This window comes from Kogia breviceps, chromosome 14 (genome assembly GCF_026419965.1).
Source record: "Kogia breviceps isolate mKogBre1 chromosome 14, mKogBre1 haplotype 1, whole genome shotgun sequence".
Lineage (NCBI taxonomy): Eukaryota > Metazoa > Chordata > Mammalia > Artiodactyla > Physeteridae > Kogia > Kogia breviceps.
The window spans coordinates 77092730-77112232 of NC_081323.1; the positions used below are offsets into that span (position 1 = coordinate 77092730).

General features: G+C 37.9%; 1 protein-coding gene and 1 long non-coding RNA gene across 2 annotated transcripts in view; one reads left to right on the plus strand and one right to left on the minus strand.

The window, feature by feature from the left end:
• CALN1 (calneuron 1) overlaps positions 1 to 19503 on the plus strand; it is a 467601-nt gene that overhangs the window by 55255 nt on the left and 392843 nt on the right. The gene's annotated exons all lie outside the window — the stretch shown is intronic.
• The window catches only part of LOC136792614 (uncharacterized), a 35095-nt gene that overhangs the window by 9370 nt on the left and 6222 nt on the right, over positions 1 to 19503 (minus strand). The window lies entirely within an intron of this gene.

Consider the following 19503-nt stretch of genomic DNA (forward strand, 5'->3'; position numbering starts at 1 on the left):
ATATAAAAAGCTTTCTCCTGCACTCTAGAGCCCGCGAGCCACAACTACTGAGCCCATGTGCCACAACTACTGAAGCCCGTGTGCCTGGAGCCCGTGCTCCGCAATAAGAGAAGCCACCGCAATGAGAAGCCTGCACACCACAATGAAGAGTAGCCCCTGCTCGCTACAACTAGAGAAAGCCTGCGCGCAGCAATGAAGACCCAACACAGCCAAAAATAAATAAATAAAAGTAAATAAATTTATATACAATAAAACATATAAAGAGCTCTCCAATTTCAATAAAAAACAACCCAATATAAAAGTGGGTAAAAGACATAAACAGATAATTCACCAAAGAAGATATACAGATGGCAAATAAGCCCCTGAGAAGATATTCAACATCATCAATCATTAGGGAAATGCAAATCAAAAATATGATGAGGTGCCATTACACACCTATTAAAATATCTAAAATTACAATGACTGACTATACCAAGTGATGGTGAGAAAGCAGAACTGCCAGAACGCTCATACACTGCTGGTGGGAATGTAAAATGGTAGAACCCCTTTGTGTAACAATTTGACAGTTTTTTTAAACAGTTAAACATACATCTTGATACATTATTTTTTGCATTCTTTATACATCTGTCATATGATCTGCCGTGCCACTTCTAGATATTTAACCAACAGAAATGAAAGCATACGTTCATACAAAGACTTAAACATGACTGCTCATTGCAGCTTTATTTGTAATAGTCAAAACTGGAAGCAACTTAAATGTCCATCAATAAGTTAGTGGAATAAAGATGCAGACCTACTAGAGAATGGACTTGAGGATATGGGGAAGGGGAAGGGGAAGCTGGGACAAAGTGTGAGTGGCATGGACATACATACACTACCAAACATAAATTAGATAGCTAGTGGGAAGCATCTGCATAGCATAGGGAGATCAGCTCAGTGCTTTGTGACCACCTAGAAGGGTGGGATAGGGAGGGTGGGAGGGAGGGAGGTGCGAGAGGGAAGAGATATGGGGACATATGTATATGTATAACTGATTCATTTTGTTATAAAGCAGAAACTAACACACCATTGTAAAGCAATTATACTGTAATAAAATGTTAAAAAATTAAAATAGATCAGTGGATTAGCAAATTATGATCTATTCATACAGTATAATGCTACTCAGCAAACTATTGTTACATAGAAAATTACGGATGATTTTAAAAATAATTATACTACAGTAAAGAAGCCAGATAACAAAAGTGCATATAGTACAAATCTGTTTCTGTAAATTCTAGAAAATAGAAACTGTAATGGTTCCCATGGGTGAGGGGAAAAGGTGAAGTAAGAGAAAGGAAGGGATTACAAAGAGATATGAGCAAACTGGGGGGCAGTGGATATATTTGTCATCTTTTTTCTTTTATTTTTCTTTTTTTTTTTTTGCGGTACGCGGGCCTCTCACTGTTGTGGCCTCTCCCGTTGCGGAGCACAGGCTCCGGACGCGCAGACTCAGCGGCCACGGCTCACGGGCCCAGCCGCTCCGTGGCATGTGGGATCTTCCCAGACCGGGGCACAAACCCGTGTCCCCTGCATCGGCAGGTGGACTCTCAACCACTGCACCACCAGGGAAGCCCTATTTGTCATCTTGATTTTGGTGATTGTTTCACAGGCGTATACATGCATTAAACACTTAACAAATTGTACACTTTATATGCAGTTTATTGTATGTAAATTATATCTCAATAAGCCTGTTTTTAAAATGAGTTTTCAACTCATTCTCTGTGACGGTGAAATCAGGAGAAATCCCCCTAATTCTTTGGTTTATGGTTAAAATGCTATTTTCCACTTTGTGTTTTTCTGTAAAATCAGAAGTTCATTAGTGGTCATTTGAAAGCAAGTGCATCAAGCACTTCCAGGCTACCTCCATATTTTATGATTGTTTTTTAGCTCTTTTCTTGATTACTGCATTCAACCTTTTCCGCATTTTGATTGTTTATTTTTCTGACTTCTTGAGGTGAATGTTTAGTAAATTTATTTTCATTCCTTCAGTTAAGTTGTATTTTTTTTAATATAAATCTATTGATACAGACAAATTATACAGAAGGAAGCCAAATAATGCTAAACTCCCTCTCCAGATAAGACCACTATTAACATTTCTGCCAGCATCCTTCCTGACATCTTTCTGTCTGTGTATATCCTTTGTGTGTGTTTGTGTGTGTGTATGTGTCTGTGTGTGTGTGTGTCCAGAAAAGTACAAAATCATAAGTGTACAGATTATCACAAACTGAACACACCCACGTAACCAGGACTCAGTCAGTTAACAAAACCTTGCCGCATTTTTTCTTTCTTTTTTTTTTTTTTTTTTTTTTTTTGCGGTATGCGGGCCTCTCACTGTTGTGGCCTCTCCCATTGTGGAGCACAGGCTCCGGACGCGCAGGCCTAGCGGCCATGGCTCACGGGCTTAGTTGCTCCGCGGCATGTGGGATCTTCCCGGACCAGGGCACGAACCCGTGTCTCCTGCATTGGCAGGCGGATTCTCAACCACTGCGCCACCAGGGAAGCCCCAGAAGGCATTTTTGTATCCACTCCCAGTCATTACCCACTCCCCATCAACCCAAGGGTAACTACTGTCTTGACTTCTAATGGCATAGATTACTTTTGCCAGATTCAAAATTTTATTTAAATTTAATCATGAGCACGTATTCAGCTTTATCTGTCTGCTTTCACTCAATGTTGTATTTGTGAGGTTCACCCATAACGTTTTGGGGGTTGTAGTTTATTCACAGTGAAGGTTCATTCTCACTCCATTGTGTGAGTATATCATAATTTATTTATCCATTTTATTGTGGTTTTTTTTTTTTTTTTTTTTTTTGTGGTACGCGGGCCTCTCACTGTTGTGGCCTCTCCCGTTGCGGGGCACAGGCTCCGGACGCGCAGGCTCAGCGGCCATGGCTCACGGGCCCAGCCGCTCCGCGGCATGTGGGATCTTCCCGGACCGGGGCACGAATCCGTGTCCCCTGCATCATCAGGTGGATTCTCAACCACTGCGCCACCAGGGAAGCCCTATCCATTTTATTGTTGATGGGCATCTGGGTGGCTTCTAGTTTGGGGCTCTTATGAATAGTGCTGCTATAAATATTTGAGTGTATGTCTTTTATGAGCAAATGTATGCCTTTTTTATTGGTTATATACTTATGAAAGAAATTGCTGGGTCCTATACATGCAATTAAAATGTATATAACTTTAGGGCTTCCCTGGTACACTCCAAGTGGGTGTACTTGGAGAGATGCTTAATCATTGATGTTTAATCCTGATTTGCACATGAATAATCAATGGACATTTTTTTAATGACAGAAAGTAAGCTTTTTAAAATGCAAAATATTTAAAAAATACATTCTTATTGTAGCAAATGCCAACAAGGCAGAAGTAAATGGAATAAGGAATGTGATAATAGTTATCCCTCATTCAAATTCCACCCCAGTCTATGCCCCAGAGGTGACTGACAACCAATGCTGCCAGTTTGGTTTTTATTAAACCCATTTTTTATGCTTATATAAGCATGTATGATGTTTTCATTCTTTATCTAATTTTTTATTTAACAAATGTTAAACGTAGAGAAAAATTGCAAAAATAGTTTTTAAAAACACCCTTCTACCCTTTCACATCATCTCCGCTCATTCTCTCTCTCTCTCTCTCTCATTCTCTGTCCCCTGAACCTTTTGAAAATTAGATGAGAATAAATTGAAGACATCATGACAGACTTCACCCCTAAATATTCAGCATATATTTCTTAAGAACAACTACATTCCTTTACATGACTGCAATATAATTATCATACTCAAGAAATTTAACATTGATATAGTAAATACAGACCAACATAAACTTTCCCTGATTGTTGCCATAATTGCCATCATGTCCTTTACAGTTGTTTGTTTGTTTTAAATCTAAGATGCAATCATAATTACACATTACATGTAGTTGTCAGGTCTTTAATCCAGAACAGTTTCCTAGCCTTTTTTATGTATTTTGTGGCATTGACATTTTTGCAGAGTTGAGATCAGTTGTTGAGCAGAAGCTCCTTCAGTTTGAGTTTGTATGATGCTTCCTTGTGTTTGGAATCAGGTTATGCATTTTTGGCAAGAATACTACATATGTAATGTTATTCTATCAGTGTATCACGTTAGGACCTACATACCAGTATGCCCCACTATTTGTTCTGCTAAATTTAAAAATTAGATAAAGTCATGCCTGCCAGATTTCTCCGTATTCTGTTCTCTAGCTTTCATCTAATGCAGAGGTAGGCAAACTTCTCTGTAAAGGGCTAGATCGTACATATTTTAGGTTTTGCAGACTGCATAAGATCTCTTTCACATATTCTTTTCTCCCCCAACCATTTATTTTTTAATTTATTTTTAGCTGCATTGGGTCTTCATTGCTGCATGTGGCCTTTCTCTAATTGTGGTGAGCGGGGGCTACTCTTTGTTGTGGTGCGTGGGCTTCTCATTGAGGTGGATTCTCTTGTTGCAGAGCATGGGCTCTAGTGCGTGGGCTTCAGAAGTTGTGGCACATGGGCTCAGTAGTTGTGGCTTGTGGGCTCTAGAGTGCAGGCTTAGTAGTTGTGGTGCTCGCGCTTCATTGCTCTGTGGCATGTGGGATGTTCCTGGACCAGGGCTCAAACCCGTGTCCCCTGCATTGGCAGGTGGATTCCTAACCACTGCGCCACTAAGAAAGTCCTACCTCAACCATTTAAAAATGTGAAATGTGAAACCATTCTTAGCTGGAGAGCTGTACATAAACAGATAGATTGATAATTCTTGCCTCTGTCAATCATTACTGCAGTGGTTGTGAAGTGGGGACTTAAATTTCTATTATTCCTTTTTGTTTGTTTGTTTGTATCTTTGGCAACGTTGGGTCTTCGTTGCTGCACGTGGGCTTTGTCTAGTTGTGGTGAGTGGGGGCTACTCTTCATTGTGGTGTGCAGGCTTCTGATTGCGGTGGCTTCTCTTGTTGCGGAGCAGAGGCTCTAGGCACATGGGCTCAGTAGTTGTGGCATGTGGGCTCAGTAGTTGTGGCGTATGGGCTGTAGAGCACAGGCTCAGTAGTTGTGGTGCATGAGCCTAGTTGCTCCATGGCATGTGGGATCTTCCCGGACCAGGGTTCGAACCCATGTCCCCTGCATTGGCAGGCGGATTCCCAACCACTGCGCCACCAGGGAAGCCCTCTATTATTCCTTTTATATTTATTAGTTGGCATTCCTCTGCAAAAAGAACTGTCCCTCCTTCCCTCCCTTTTAGAAAATGTTTTTGGAATCAATAAGGAGTTATGGATGTTTCCATTTTTTAATGGCTGCAAAATATGCTGAATGTGTTAATTTATTTTTCAGTTAGAATTTTTTTTTTTTTTTTTTTAAAGAAGATGTTGGGGGTAGGAGTTTATTAGTTAATTTATTTATTTTTGCTGTGTTGGGTCTTCGTTTCTGTGCGAGGGCTTTCTCTAGTTGTGGCAAGCGGGGGCCACTCTTCATCGCGGTGCGCGGGCCTCTCACTATCACGGCCTCTCTTGTTGCGGAGCGCAGGCTCCAGACGCGCAGGCTCAGTAGTTGTGGCTCACGGGCCCAGTTGCCCCGCGGCATGTGGGATCTTCCCAGACCAGGGCTCGAACCTGTGTCCCCTGCATTAGCAGGCAGATTCTCAACCACTGCGCCACCAGGGAAGCCCCTCAGTTAGAATTTATAGAGTGCCAACTGTGCTAGTCCCTGGAGGTGCAATGTTGAACATAAATATAGTCCCTGTACCCGTGGAACTTACCTTCGAATGGGGGAAACATTAATCAAATGATCACATAAATTAATGTAAACTTTCAGCTGCAATTAGTTCCGTAACGGGGAGCATTTAACAGAGAGTTATGAGCTGGTCAGGGCAATCCACAGGAAGCGAATGCTGCCCTGAGGAGGTGATGACTAGGCTGAGATCCGGAGGATAAGCACCATTAGTTCTGTGAAGATGGGGCTGCACAAGCAGGGTCCTGAAGACAAAAGAACGCAGGGGAACATCTGAGAGATGGGCGGGGGCCCAGCACGCAGGTAGAGCTAAATGACGGCCAGCAGTGTGGAAAGGCAGAATGAGTACATAGTGAAAAAAAATGATATCAGATGAGCACAGAGAGGTCATGGAACCAGGCCATGGGCCGGGTGGGGTCATTGTCCATGGAGGAATTTGGATCTTCGTCCAGAGAGCAAAGCAAAGTCACAGAAGTGTATTTTATAGATGGAGTGGTGCCCAGACCAGATGAGCCTTTGAGAAAACCACTCTGCTGGAGTGTGATGCTGGGAGCTCCATCCCTCGGCCACTGGATAAGCTGGTAGAGAGAGGATGGCAACCTGGATAGAGTATTCTATTGGCTATGGAGACAAGGTAACAAACTAAGAAATGCGTACGGTATGAAACTAACATGACTCTGGGTGATGGAAATATTTGAATCTTGATTTTAAGGTGGTCACATAGGTGTATCACTTATCAAAAGTCATCAAATGGGCACATATAAGATCCAAGCACCTCACTAGATGTAAATTTTACCGAAAAACAGTATTCTGCCAAGTGAAAAAGAAGGGTGCAAAGCAATCCATACAGTGTGGTACCGTTTGTATAAAGAAGAAGCATATATCTGTACAATATCTCTGGCAGGACACACAAGAAGGTACTAATAGTGCTCGCCTGATGGGAGGAGAGCAGAGTATCTGGAAGGCAGGTAGAAGGGAGATGTTTTCCTGAATATTGTTCTTTACTTTGGAATTTTGAACCATTTGAGGAGACTTAGAGAGGGATTGGATACACCTAGTAACAGATGCTGAAAATATATAAAGCAAAATTGATAGAATTAGACACATAGCCTAGCCCAATCCAACTGATACAGTAAATAATCAAAGATCTAAAAACAACCATAAATCAAAATACAAAAGAATCAAACTATATAAAATCTGTAAGTTAAGGAAAATGTCTGAACCTATTATTTAGTCTGTACATGTTGAAACGGATCTGTTTAAACATAGTTGCCTCAGGGTGGGTAAGAAAGCCTGGAGCAAGCATTCATTGCTTTTCAATGTAAATACTTCTGAGCTTTTTTTTTTTTTTTTTTAATTCAGGGGAGGAAGGAGGGGCTTCCAGGAAACATGGCAGCGAAAATAGACATTTTTAAAGCTTCTTCCTTGAAACTTACAAAATCAACAAAGGCATTACCAACTAAAATGAAAACTAAGTTGAAACTTTGGGACAAGCTCATCCACTTCCTACAGATGCTGAGGAATAGTTGCCAGACACAGCACAACTGGAACCCAAATGAAATAGGATGCTGGGGGTTGACCAAGTTTCCTGAGCTTGAGAATCAGCACAGTGCTGTGGGCCTAACAACCTCCCTGATAGCATTCCCCACCGCAAGCTAGAGCAGAGATACGGAGAGGGGGGCGGGCCCAGAAGGAGCCAGGCTCCCCCTTCACCTCAGATCAGCTACAGCTGAGAGGCTAGGGAGTTGGGAGGGGGGGGTTTCTGTGTCCAGGCACCACCAGTTTTCACGTATCCCAGCTTTTTCTGATTGCGAAAGGGAGGAATTCGATTGGAAATAGAGCAAGTTTCTAATCAAAGCAGAACATCCAAGGTAGAGAAGAACATTAGCTGCCACCAGTTCATCCCTCCCACAGTAAAATGTCAGAGCTTTCTCAATCTTAGCTGTATAACACGATTGTCAGGAATGAGATTTTTGAACGTTTTAAAATGTTTTAAACGTGTCATGCCAAACCAACTGAATCTGAACCTTACAAAAATGAGGCCCAGGCAACAGCTGTAGTTGAAAAATTTCTCCATAACGAGATAATATTTTTAGCCCAATCGGTAAAATTTTAAAGTATTCATAGCACCCAATATTGGCAGAAGTGTAGAGAAATAAACAAGTTTATAGGAATACCGAATGAAAAGTGAGTGGTAGGAAATCTTTTCTTGGATTCCATGTTTCCACGCGGAGTGATATCAATTAGTGTAGCTCTGCTCCCTCCCTCACATCTCTAATTGGGAAGTTTGGAGGAAGAAAAAGACTGATAAGCTCAGCCTCTTGTTTTCTCCCTTATGGGCTCTTCCTGTCTGAAAAGTGCACTGCTGGCCTTGAGCTTGCATTGGCCCATCACCTCCTGTGACTGGCCAGGTGGTAAATTACCTAATTCTGCGTGCAGCATACGGAAGCTGACATTTTGATCCCTGTCTGCCTGACCCCAGCATTTAAAAAAATTTCAACCAGAGAGAGAAGAAAAACGCAGTTTATTGATTCCTCTCCATCTGTCATCAGTGGCAAAGCCAACAAAAGATTTATGTAAAGATAATGTTGACTGCTACCTACTAAACACACCTACCACCTTCATGGCATGCATCCTGCATCCTGGATTCCTTCTTACCCACAGAAAGGCCCTAAGTCTCTTAAAATTTGCCTTAAATTTTAAAATTTGCTCCGTTTGATATTAGCACACCTGTCCCAACTTTCTTTCAGGTAGTGTTGCATATACCATCCTTTCATGTTTGAAAATCCTGCAGCCTCCTATTTAATGTGTTTATTATGAGCAAGATCTACATCTAATCTAACAATCTTTGTCTGGAAGTTAGAATATATTTAGTCTGATAATATTGAATGTGATTCCTGATTTATTTGGATTTCAATCAACAATCCATTTACTTTCTATTTATCTCATATGTTCTGTGTTCCCCTTTTCTCTTTTGTGGTATTAATCAAGTGCTTTTTTATTCTTCCATTTCCCCCTTACTAACTACACATTCTTTTAGCGATTATCCTAGAGATTGCAATGTGTATCCTTGACCCACTGGTATATATTCTAAATGAGTACATTTATCACTTCAATATGATGGCAGAACCCGAGAACACTTTTAACTCCATTCTCCCCACTTCTACCTTTTGTACAATTGTTGTCATGGATTTTATTTCTTCATATACTTAACAACCTACCAAACATTGTTATTAAGATCTATTATTATAAGATTAAAGTATAATAATTGCTATTTAGATTTACCACCTATTTATCATTACCAGGTTCTTTATTCTCCTGTTTCCATTCTTCTATCTGGAATCATATTTCTTCTGCCTGAACAACTCACTCTACCATTTCTTTGGTGAAAAATTCTCTACCTGTGTGTCTAAAAATGTATTTACTTCACACATTTTAAAAAATCATAATATTTTTAAGGCTTCACCTTTTTTTCTTTTAAAATTAAGTTCGTTGAGGACAATTTATACACAATAACATGCATTCATTTTAAGTGTACAGTTTGATGAGTTTTGACAAGTGTACAAACATTTGTATAAACATCAATCAAGACATAAGCATTTCCATCAATCCTAAAAAATTCCTTGGTGTCCCTTTGCAGTCAATTCCCCTCCCAGTCTCTACCCCAGGCATCCACTGAATTACTTTCTGTCACTATAGATTTATTTTGCCTGTTCTAGAATTTCGTAAGAATGAAATAATGGAGTATGTACTCTTTTGTGTCTGGCTTCTTTCACTCAGAATAACATTTTTAAGATTCAGCCATGATGTGGTGGGTATCTAGTTTTTTCCTTTTAATTACTGAGCAGTATCTCATCGTATGCATATACCATAATTTGTTTATCCATTCATCTATTGATGAACATTTGGATTATTTCCAGTTTGGGACTGTTATGAATAAGGCTGCTATGAACATCCACGTAAAAGTCATAGTGTGGACTTTATTTCTCTAAGAAAATTACCTACAACTGAAATTGCTGAGTCAGTGTAACTGTGCATTTAACTTTATAAGGAACTGATAGTTTTTCAAAATTATTTGATTATTTACATTCCCGACAACATTGTATGAGAGTTCTAGTTGCTCCATATTTTTGGCAACACTTGGTACTGTCAGGTGTTTAAAATTTATCCATTCTACTGGTTGTGTAGTAGTATTCCATTGTGGTTTTTTTTTTTTTTTTTTTTTTTTTTTTTGCGGTCCTCTCACTGTTGTGGCCTCTCCCGTTGTGGAGCACAGGCTCCGGACGCGCAGGCTCAGCGGCCATGGCTCACAGGCCCAGCCGCTCAGCGGCATGTGGGATCTTCCCGGACCGGGGCACGAACCCGTGTCCCCTGCATCGGCACGCGGATTCTCAACCACTGCGCCACCAGGGAAGCCCTCCATTGTGGTTTTAATTTGCATTCCCTGATGACTAACAATGTTCAGAATGCTTTCCTGTGTGATTAGCCATTCCTCTATCTTGTGAAGTATTGTTCTTCATTTGCCCATTTAAAAACTGAGTTGTTTATTTTCATTTTATTGAGTTGCAAGATTTCTTGATATAGTCTTAATTCAAGTTATTTGCCAGATATATAGCATTATATATAAAATATAAATATAAATTATATATAAAATATAAATATAAATTATATATACATAATTTTTCCCTATCTGTGGGAAATATTTCCCTATTTTCCCTGTTTATCATTTTTGAAATGATAAATAATCTGTGGCCTTTTTTTTTTTTTTTTTTTGGACGCACTGCATGGCTTGTGGGATCTTAGTTCCCCGACCAGGGATTGAACCCAGGCCATGGCAGTGAAAGTGCCAACTCCTAACCACTGGACTGCCAGGGAATTCCCAATTTTTCCTATTTGTGGGTTTTTTCATGTTTTTCAAAGGTGTCTTCTGAAGAGTAAAAGATTTTAATTTTTCTTTTTTTTTTTGCGGTACGCAGGCCTCTCACTGCTGTGGCCTCTCCCATTGCGGAGCACAGGCTCCGGACACGCAGGCTCAGCGGCCATGGCTCACGGGCCCAGCCGCTCCACGGCATGTGGGATCCTCCCAGGCCGGGGCACGAACCTGTATCCCCTGCATCGGCAGGCGGACTCTCAACCACTGCGCCACCAGGGAAGCCCAAAGATTTTAATTTTGATGAAGTAAAACTATCAATATTTTCCTTTTATAATTTGTGCTGTTTGTGTCCTATTTAAGAAATTTCTGACTTCTCCAAGTTGCACAGATTTTCTCCTATGTTTTCTTTTAAAGGTTCTGTGGCTTAGCGTTTATTATTTATGTCTATGATCTAATTTTGAGTTATTTTTTGTGTATGGGATAAGGTAAGTATCAAAGTTCATTTATTTCTACATGAATAAATTCCAGCAGAATTTGATGAAAAGACTAGCCTTTCCCCCATGGAATTCACTTGGCAATTTTGTCAAAAGTCAATTGATCACGTACTTGTAGATCTATTCCTGGTCTATAATATTATTTCCTTGGGTCTATACATCTATTCTTTTGCCAAAACCACACTCTCTTAATTAGCTTTATAGTAAGTCTTAAAATCAGGTAGTCCTTTCCAACTTTCTTCTTTTTAAAAATTGTTTTGGCTATTATATGTCCTTTGCATTTATATATAAATTTTAGAACCAGCTTGTCACATTCTGAGGAAAAGCTTTCTGGCATTTTGACTTGGATTATGTTGAACCTAAAGATCAATTTGGGGGAGAATTAACATCTTAAAAATGTCAAAACTCTAAATCATGAACATATTGTATCTTTTCATTTATTTTCAATCTTTTAAAATTTCTCTCAGCAGTGTTTTGTAGTTTTTAGCATACAGATCTTGGACTTATTTTGTTAAACGTATCCCTAATATTTCATCTTTTTGATACTATTGTGAGTGGTGCTATTTTTCCAATTTCATTTTCCAGTTGCTTATTTGTGGTATTGATCTTGTATTCTGCGACCTTGCTAAAGTCACTTATTTAGTTCTAAAAGCTTTTTCTGGTAGATTCCTTAAGATTCTCTACATATACAATCATATTGACTTTGAGTAAAACAGTTTTACTTTTTTCTTACCAATTTGTATGCATTTTATTTATTTTAATTGACTTACTTCACTGGCTGGAGACCCCAACAAAGTTTCAATAGAAGTCTTGTTCCTGGTTTTACAGGGACAGCATTCAATCTTTGACTATTTGGTATGATGGTTGCTGTCCATTTTTTGTAATGCCCTTTATCAAGTTGAGGAAATTCCCTTCTATATATTCCAACTTTTCTGAGAATTTTTAATTTTGCATGGGTGTTGAGCTTTGTCAAATGCTCTTTATGCATGCATTAAGATGGTCATTTTTTCTTCTCTGAATATGATAAATTACACTGATTAATTTTTTAAAATTTAAACCAACTTTGCCGGCCTGGGAAAAACTCCACTTTGCCAAAAGATTTATTATCCTTTTTATACATTGCGGGGTTCCATTTGCTACTATACTGTTAAAGATTTTGCATTTATATTTATTTTATTTTCTTGTAAAGCCTTTATCTGATTTTGGTAATGGGGCAATATTGGCCTCATAAAATGACTTGAGATGTGTTACTGTATTTTATGAAAGATTTTTATAAGATTGGTATTTGTTCTTTATTAAAAGTGTGTTAGGATTCAACAGAGAAGTCATCTGGGCATGAAGGGATTTGCTGTTGTGTTTGGAAGGAAGAGGTTATTAATTATGAATTAAATTTCTTTAAAAGATATGAAACTATTCATATTTTCTATCTCTTCTTGGATCTGTTAATTTGTATTTTTCAAGGAATTTTTCTATTTTGTCTAAGTTGTCAAGTTTTTTTGAATAAAGTTATTTATAATAGTCCCTTGTTATTTTTAATGTCTTTAGGATCTATAGTGAAGCCCCTTCCACTAGGCCTGATCTTGGTAATTTGTATTTTCTCCAGATTTTAAAATCAGGTTAGAGATTTACCAATTTCATTGACATTTTCTCTATTATTGGTACATTTTCTATTTTATTGATTTCTGTTCTTATCTTTATTATTTCCTTCCTTCTATTTTCTTGGGTTTTAATTTGCTCTTTCTCTAGTTCTGAGAGTGGAATCTTAGAATATTTGTTTTAAACCTTTCATCTTTTTCTAAAATAAAGTTTAAGCTATAATTTTCCCTCTAAGCACTGTTCTAGCTGCATTCCACAAATTTTAACACATTACATTTTCATTTCATTCAGTCTAAAATTTTTTTAAACTTCCTTGGTCAAGTTATTTGCTAGTGTTTGACAAGTCTTCTATATCTTTACATGTTTTATCCGTGCTGAGGGAGGTGTGTTAAAGTCTCCCACTATGTTTGTGGATTTGTTGTTTTCTTCATGTATTGTGCTTCATGTATTTTAAAAGCTGTGTTAGGGGTACATTTTGGCTTACTATATTTTCTTAATGAATTGGCTCTTTATCATTATGAATTAATGCTATTTATGTCTGGCAATACAATTGTCCAATATTAATATAGCTGTTCCAGAAGTCTCATGATTAATATTCTCATGATATGTATTTTTCGATCCTTGTACTTTTAACCTATCTTGTGTTTGTATATTTAAAGAGTGTATCTTGGGGCTTCCCTGATGGAGCAGTGGTTGAGAGTCCGCCTGCTGATGCAGGGGACACGGGTTCATGCCCTGGTCCGGGAGGATCCCACATGCCGCGGAGCGGCTGGGCCCGTGAGCCATGGCCGCTGAGCCTGCGCGTCCGGAGCCTGTGCTCCGCAACGGGAGAGGCCACAGCAGTCAGAGGCCCGTGTACCACAAAAAAATAATAAAATAAATAAGTAAAATAAAATAAAATAAAGAGTGTATCTTGTCAATAGTCTATAGTTGAATCTTACTGTATTTTTATCCAGCCTGATGTTTTCTTCCCTTTAATTGTAGCATTAGACTCTTTACATTAAATGTAATTAACAATATATTTAGGTATCAATTTATTATTCTGCTGTTCATTTTCTATTTGTTCCATATCTACTTTTTCCTCTTTTCATGCCTTCTTTGGCATTAATTATTTTTCAAATATCCCGTTTAATCTCCTCTATTGGAGATTGTTTCCTATCTCTTTGTGCTCTAGGGTTTACTATATGGACCTTCAACATATAGCAGTCTAATGTCAAATAATATTATTCTACTTCATGGACAATGTATCTTATAACAGTATACTTCCATTTCTTCCTTCCCATCATTTGTGCTGTTATTGTCATACACATTTTATTTATACATTTATTATAAATTCTGTAGTACATTGGTATTATTTTTGCTTTAAACAAGTTTCTCTTTTAGAGAAACTTAAAACTGAGAAAACCATATTGTTTATATTTATTCAGATATTTACCATGTCCAGCTGTCCTCATTCTTGAGTTTCTAATGGTTATCATTTTACTTCAGCCTGATAGCTATAAACTCTTTTACTTTTTGTTTATCTGAAAAACTATTTCATCTTCAAATTTGGAGAATATTTTTTGCTGGATAGAGAATTCTATGGCTTCTTTTTTTTTATTTTGAATTTGGAAATGTGATATTTTATTTTATTTTATTGTTTTTAGTTTTAAATTTCATTGGAGTATAGTTGATTTACAATGTTGTGTTAGTTTCAGGTGTACAGCAAAGTGAATCAGTTATATATATACATATATCCACTCTTTTTTAGATTCTTTTCACATATAGGCCATTGCAGAGTATTGAGTAGAGTGCTGGATAGAGAATTCTAGATATTTTTGTTTGTTTTTGTTTTCTTTTTCAGCACTTTTGATGCTATTTCAATGTCTTCTGGCTTGCATTATTTGTGAAAAGAAGTTAGTTGATTCCCACCTCTGTTCTCCTGATAGAACGTGCCCTGTTTTCCTGGATGCTTTATGATTTTATCTTTGCCACTGGTTTTCAGCAGCTTAATTATGGTGTACATTGGAGTGGTTTTCCTTGTGTTCTTCCTATATGGAGTACATTAAGCCACTTGGATTTGTGTATTTATAGCTTTTATCTAATTTGAAAAATTTTAGCCATTAGTTATTCAAAAAAATTTTGCTGCCTAACTTCCTCACCATACACACAGACTTAAGGTATTGAAATTGAACATATGTTATCCATATTGCTTGATATTGTCTCACAGTTCACTGAGCTCTATTTTTTCAAGCATTTTTCTCTGTGTGTTTCTGTTTTTATTGCTATGTCTGAAAGCTCACTTGTCTTTTTTTTCTACAGCATCTAATCTTATGTTAAGTCTATCAGGCAACTTTTTAATACTAAATACTATATTTTTCAGCTCCAGAATTTTATTTGCTCTCAAAATAATTTCCACTCCTTTATTTATAGTGTTTATATTTTCTTTTTAATCCTTGAACATATTTATAATAGCTATATGAAAGCCCCCATTAGCTAGTTCCATTATTCCTGTTATTTCTGCTTCTTTGTCTGTGGATGCTGTGAATGTTACACTAGAATTTCCAGATTTTGTTGTTGTTGTTAAACAGTTCTGAAGCTTGTTAGGCAAATAAGTTACTTGAGAATTAGCTTGATCCATTTGATGATTTTTTTTAAGCTTGGTTATAGTACTATAATAACTTCTATTCTAATGCTGGTTCAGTCCTACTTCTAAGGTACAATCTACCTGGGGTCTCTACTGGAATCCCAGGTATTTTGTCCACTCAGGCTCATCAGAACTTAAATGTCTTCCAGTTCTTTCTTACCTCTAGGAATTGTTCAGCTTACAGCTCTCTACCAGCTGTTCTTTGCCTGACCTCGTGGAATTTTATCCTGTGACTGTACATCTTAGTTATCAACCAGGAACTCAAGGGAATCCCTATGAAGATTTTCTCAGCTATTTGCTGCATAGTTTTCTCTCTCCAGTTTTCTACCTGACAAATTCCAGCTATCTAAGCCTCCATGAAGTGTGATCTCTGTTTCCTCAACTCAGTGAGACCACTGTGCTGTGCTTTGGTTTCTTTTCCCTGAATCCAGGCAGAGAGTAGGACTCATCTCACTTCTTTCTTCTTTTTAAAAAAAAGTTAATTAAATTAATTAATTTTTTTTACAGCAGGTTCTTATTAGTTATCAGTTTTATACATATCAGTGTATATATGTCAATCCCAATCTCCTAATTCATCCCACCACCACCCCGCCCTCACTTTCCCCCCTTGATGTCCATACGTTTGTTCTCTACACCTATGTCTCTTTTTCTGACTTGCAAACCAGTTCATCTCTACTATTTTTCTAGATTCCACATATATCCGTTAATATACATTATTTGTTTTTCTCTTTTTGACATACTTCACTCTGTGTAACAGTCTCTAGGTCCATTCACGTCTCTACAAATGACCCAATTTCATTCCTTTTTATGGCTGAGTAATATTCCATTGTATATATGTACCACATCTTCTTTATCCATTTGTCTGTCAATGGGCATTTAGGTTGCTTCCATGACCAGGTTATTGTAAAGAATGCTGCAGTGAACATTGGGGTGTATGTATCTTTTTGAATTATGGTTTTCTCTGGGTATATGCCCAGTAGTGGGATTGCTGGGTCATATAGTAATTCTATTTTTAGTTTTTTAAGGAACCTCCATACTGTTCTCCATAGTGGCTGTATCAATTTACATTCCCACCAACAGTGCAAGAGCGTTCCCTTTTCTCCACACCCTCTCCAGCATTTGTTGTTTGTAGATTTTCTGATGATGCCCATTCTGACTGGTGTGAGGTGATACCTCATTGTAGTTTTTATTTGAATTTCTCTAATGAATAGTGATGTTGAGCAGCTTTTCATGTGCCTCTTGGCCATCTGTATGTCTTCTTTGGAGAAATGTCTATTTAGGTCTTCTGCCGATTTTTGGATTGGGTTGTTTATTTTTTTAATATTGAGCTGCATGAGCTGTTTATGCATTTTGGAGATTAATCCTTTGTCTATTGATTTGTTTGCAAATATTTTCTCCCATTCTGAGGGTTGTCTTTTCGTCTCATTTATAGTTTCCTTTGCTGTGCAAAAGCTTTTAAGTTTCATTAGGTCACATTTGTTTATTTTTGTTTTGATTTACATTACTCTGGGAGGTGAGTCAAAAAGGATCTTGCTGTGATTTATGTCAAAGAGTTTTCTTCCTATGTTTTCCTCTAAGAGTTTTATAGTGTCTGGTCTTACGTTTAGGTCTTTAATCCATTTTGAGTTTATTTTTGTGTGTGGTGTTAGGGAGTGTTCTAATTTCATTCTTTTACATGTAGCTGTCCAGTTTTTCCAGCACCACTTATTGAAGAGATTGTCCTTTCTCCATTGTATATCCTTGCCTCCTTTGTCATAGATTAGTTGACCATAGGTGCATGGGTTTATCCCTGGGCTTTCTATCCTGTTCCATTGATCTGTATTTCTGTTTTTGTGCCAGTACCATATTGTCTTGATTACTGTAGCTTTGTAGTATAGTCTGAAGTCAGCAAGTCTGATTTGTCTAGCTTTGTTTTTCATCTCATTTATTTCTGTTCTCACATGGATTAAAGTCCTTCACTGGCTATTGTCCAATTACTGAAAACAGCTAATTTATATATTTTTATATATAGTTTTCTAGTTGTTAACAGTGGGGGGCAAGTCTGGTAGTAGTTCACAAGCAAAAATTCCTCAGCTTTCTTTTTAATAAATATTTTCACTGCATTCAGAATTTTAGATGAACAGTTATTTTCTTTTAGCACATCAAAATTATACTGATGGTTGTAAGTTATACTAACTTTTATCATTTCTGTTGAGAAGTCATCTTTTGTTCCTTTGAAAGTACAGTGTTTGTATGTGTGTGCATGTGTGTGCGCAAGGTGGGAGGGACTGGTTTCTTTTGTCATTGGTTTTTAGAAATGTAATTATGATCGCCTATGTGTGCCTCTCTTTGTACCTATCCTGCTTGGAGTTATTAGGACTTCCTGAATCTGTAGCTTAATCAGTTTTTGGAAAATTCTCAGCCAAGATTGCATCTACCACATCCTGCCTCTCCCCCCTTTTTTTTCAGACTTCAGTTACATGTTTGACTATTCATGATGTTCTATGTATCTCTCAAGCTCTTTTTGCTATTTTTCATTCTTTCCTCTGAAGAGACGAAAGATACTTCAGTAAGATATTGTCTCCTGACCTAATTAACAGTTCACTGATCTCTTTTGCTGTCTTGGTTCTGCTTTAAGAAGACCTACTGAATACATTTTTTGTTGTTGTTCTAGAATTACTATTTTATTCTGTTTTTAAAATAAATTCTAGTTATTCCCTGGTAAATTTCTTCATCTTATCATTCATATTTTTGAACATTTATCACAGTCGTTTTAATGTTTGTTTTATATAACTCCAATATGTGGATGACCTATGTTTTTACTGTCTGTTTCTTTTTCCTCTTGATTTTTCTCAATTTGGCCTTGTCCCCTGGCATGTTTGGCAATTTTTTTTAAATGCCAGATATTATATTTGAAACATTGTTGTGGTGCTACATGTTGTTCTCTCCCCTCAGATTTCAGTTTTCATCTGGCAGGCAGTTAGGATAGATGTAGATCACCTTTTACTAATCAATAATTGAGGTAATATGAAGATGGATTTGATTCTCTGAAAGCTTCTGGTTTTCTATTCATCTTTTTTTAAAAAACATCTTTATTGGAGTATAATTGCTTTACAATGGTGTGTTAGTTTCTGCTTTATAACAAAGTGAATCAGTTATACATATACACATGTTCCCATATCTCTTGCCTCTTGCATCTCCCTCCCTCCCACCCACCCTCCCTATCCCACCCCTCTAGGTGGTCACAAAGCACCGAGCTGATCTCCCTGTGCTATGCGGCTGCTTCCCACTAGCTATCTATTCTACATTTGGTAGTGTATATATGTCCATGCCACTCTCTCACTTTGTCACAGCCTACCCTTCCCCCTCCCCACATCCTCAAGACCAATCTCTAGTAGGTCTGTGTCTCCATTCCCATCTTACCCCTAGGTTCTTCATGACCTTTTTTTTTTTTCTTGGATTCCATATATATGTGTTAGCATACGGTATTTGTTTTTCTCTTTCTGACTTACTTCACTCTGTATGACAGACTCTAGGTCCATCCACCTCACTACAAATAACTCAATTTCATTTCTTTTTATGGCTGAGTAATATTCCATTGTATACATGTGCCACATCTTCTTTATCCATTCATCCGATGATGGACACTTAGGTTGCTTCCATCTCCTGGCTATTGGAAATAGATGCATATAGTCTTTCAGGAGCCTCAACTAGAACCTTAGGGTGTGTATTTGTGCCCTTCCTTCTTGGAAGGTTCTAAACTCCAATTTTTGTTATGCTGGCATTGTGAGATTCCTGAGTATTCTTCATTGTGTAGCCACTTAGGTGCTGCTTGATTTCTTTTCTTTACCTTTCACTCTGTGCAGCTTAAAATGAGGCAAATGCCTTTAGGAGGAAAGTGGAGCAGAATAATACATCCACTTTTCTGAGGTCGTCTTTCCTTGGGTTTTAGTCCCTCAGGTCCTGACTGTCTTGGTAGCACTGCAACCTGATTATTTTCTCTCTAAGCCTGTGGTATTCTCAAAATCTCTGAGATATTATTATCTTTTTGGCCTTTTGGTCCAATGTTACTTGGAAATCAGCTAATGTTTCAAAAGCAAAGGCAGCAGAGAATGTCAGGTTCACACCAATGCCCTTTCCTTCTCTCTGGGTTCTTGGCCCCATTCTCAAGCTCTTA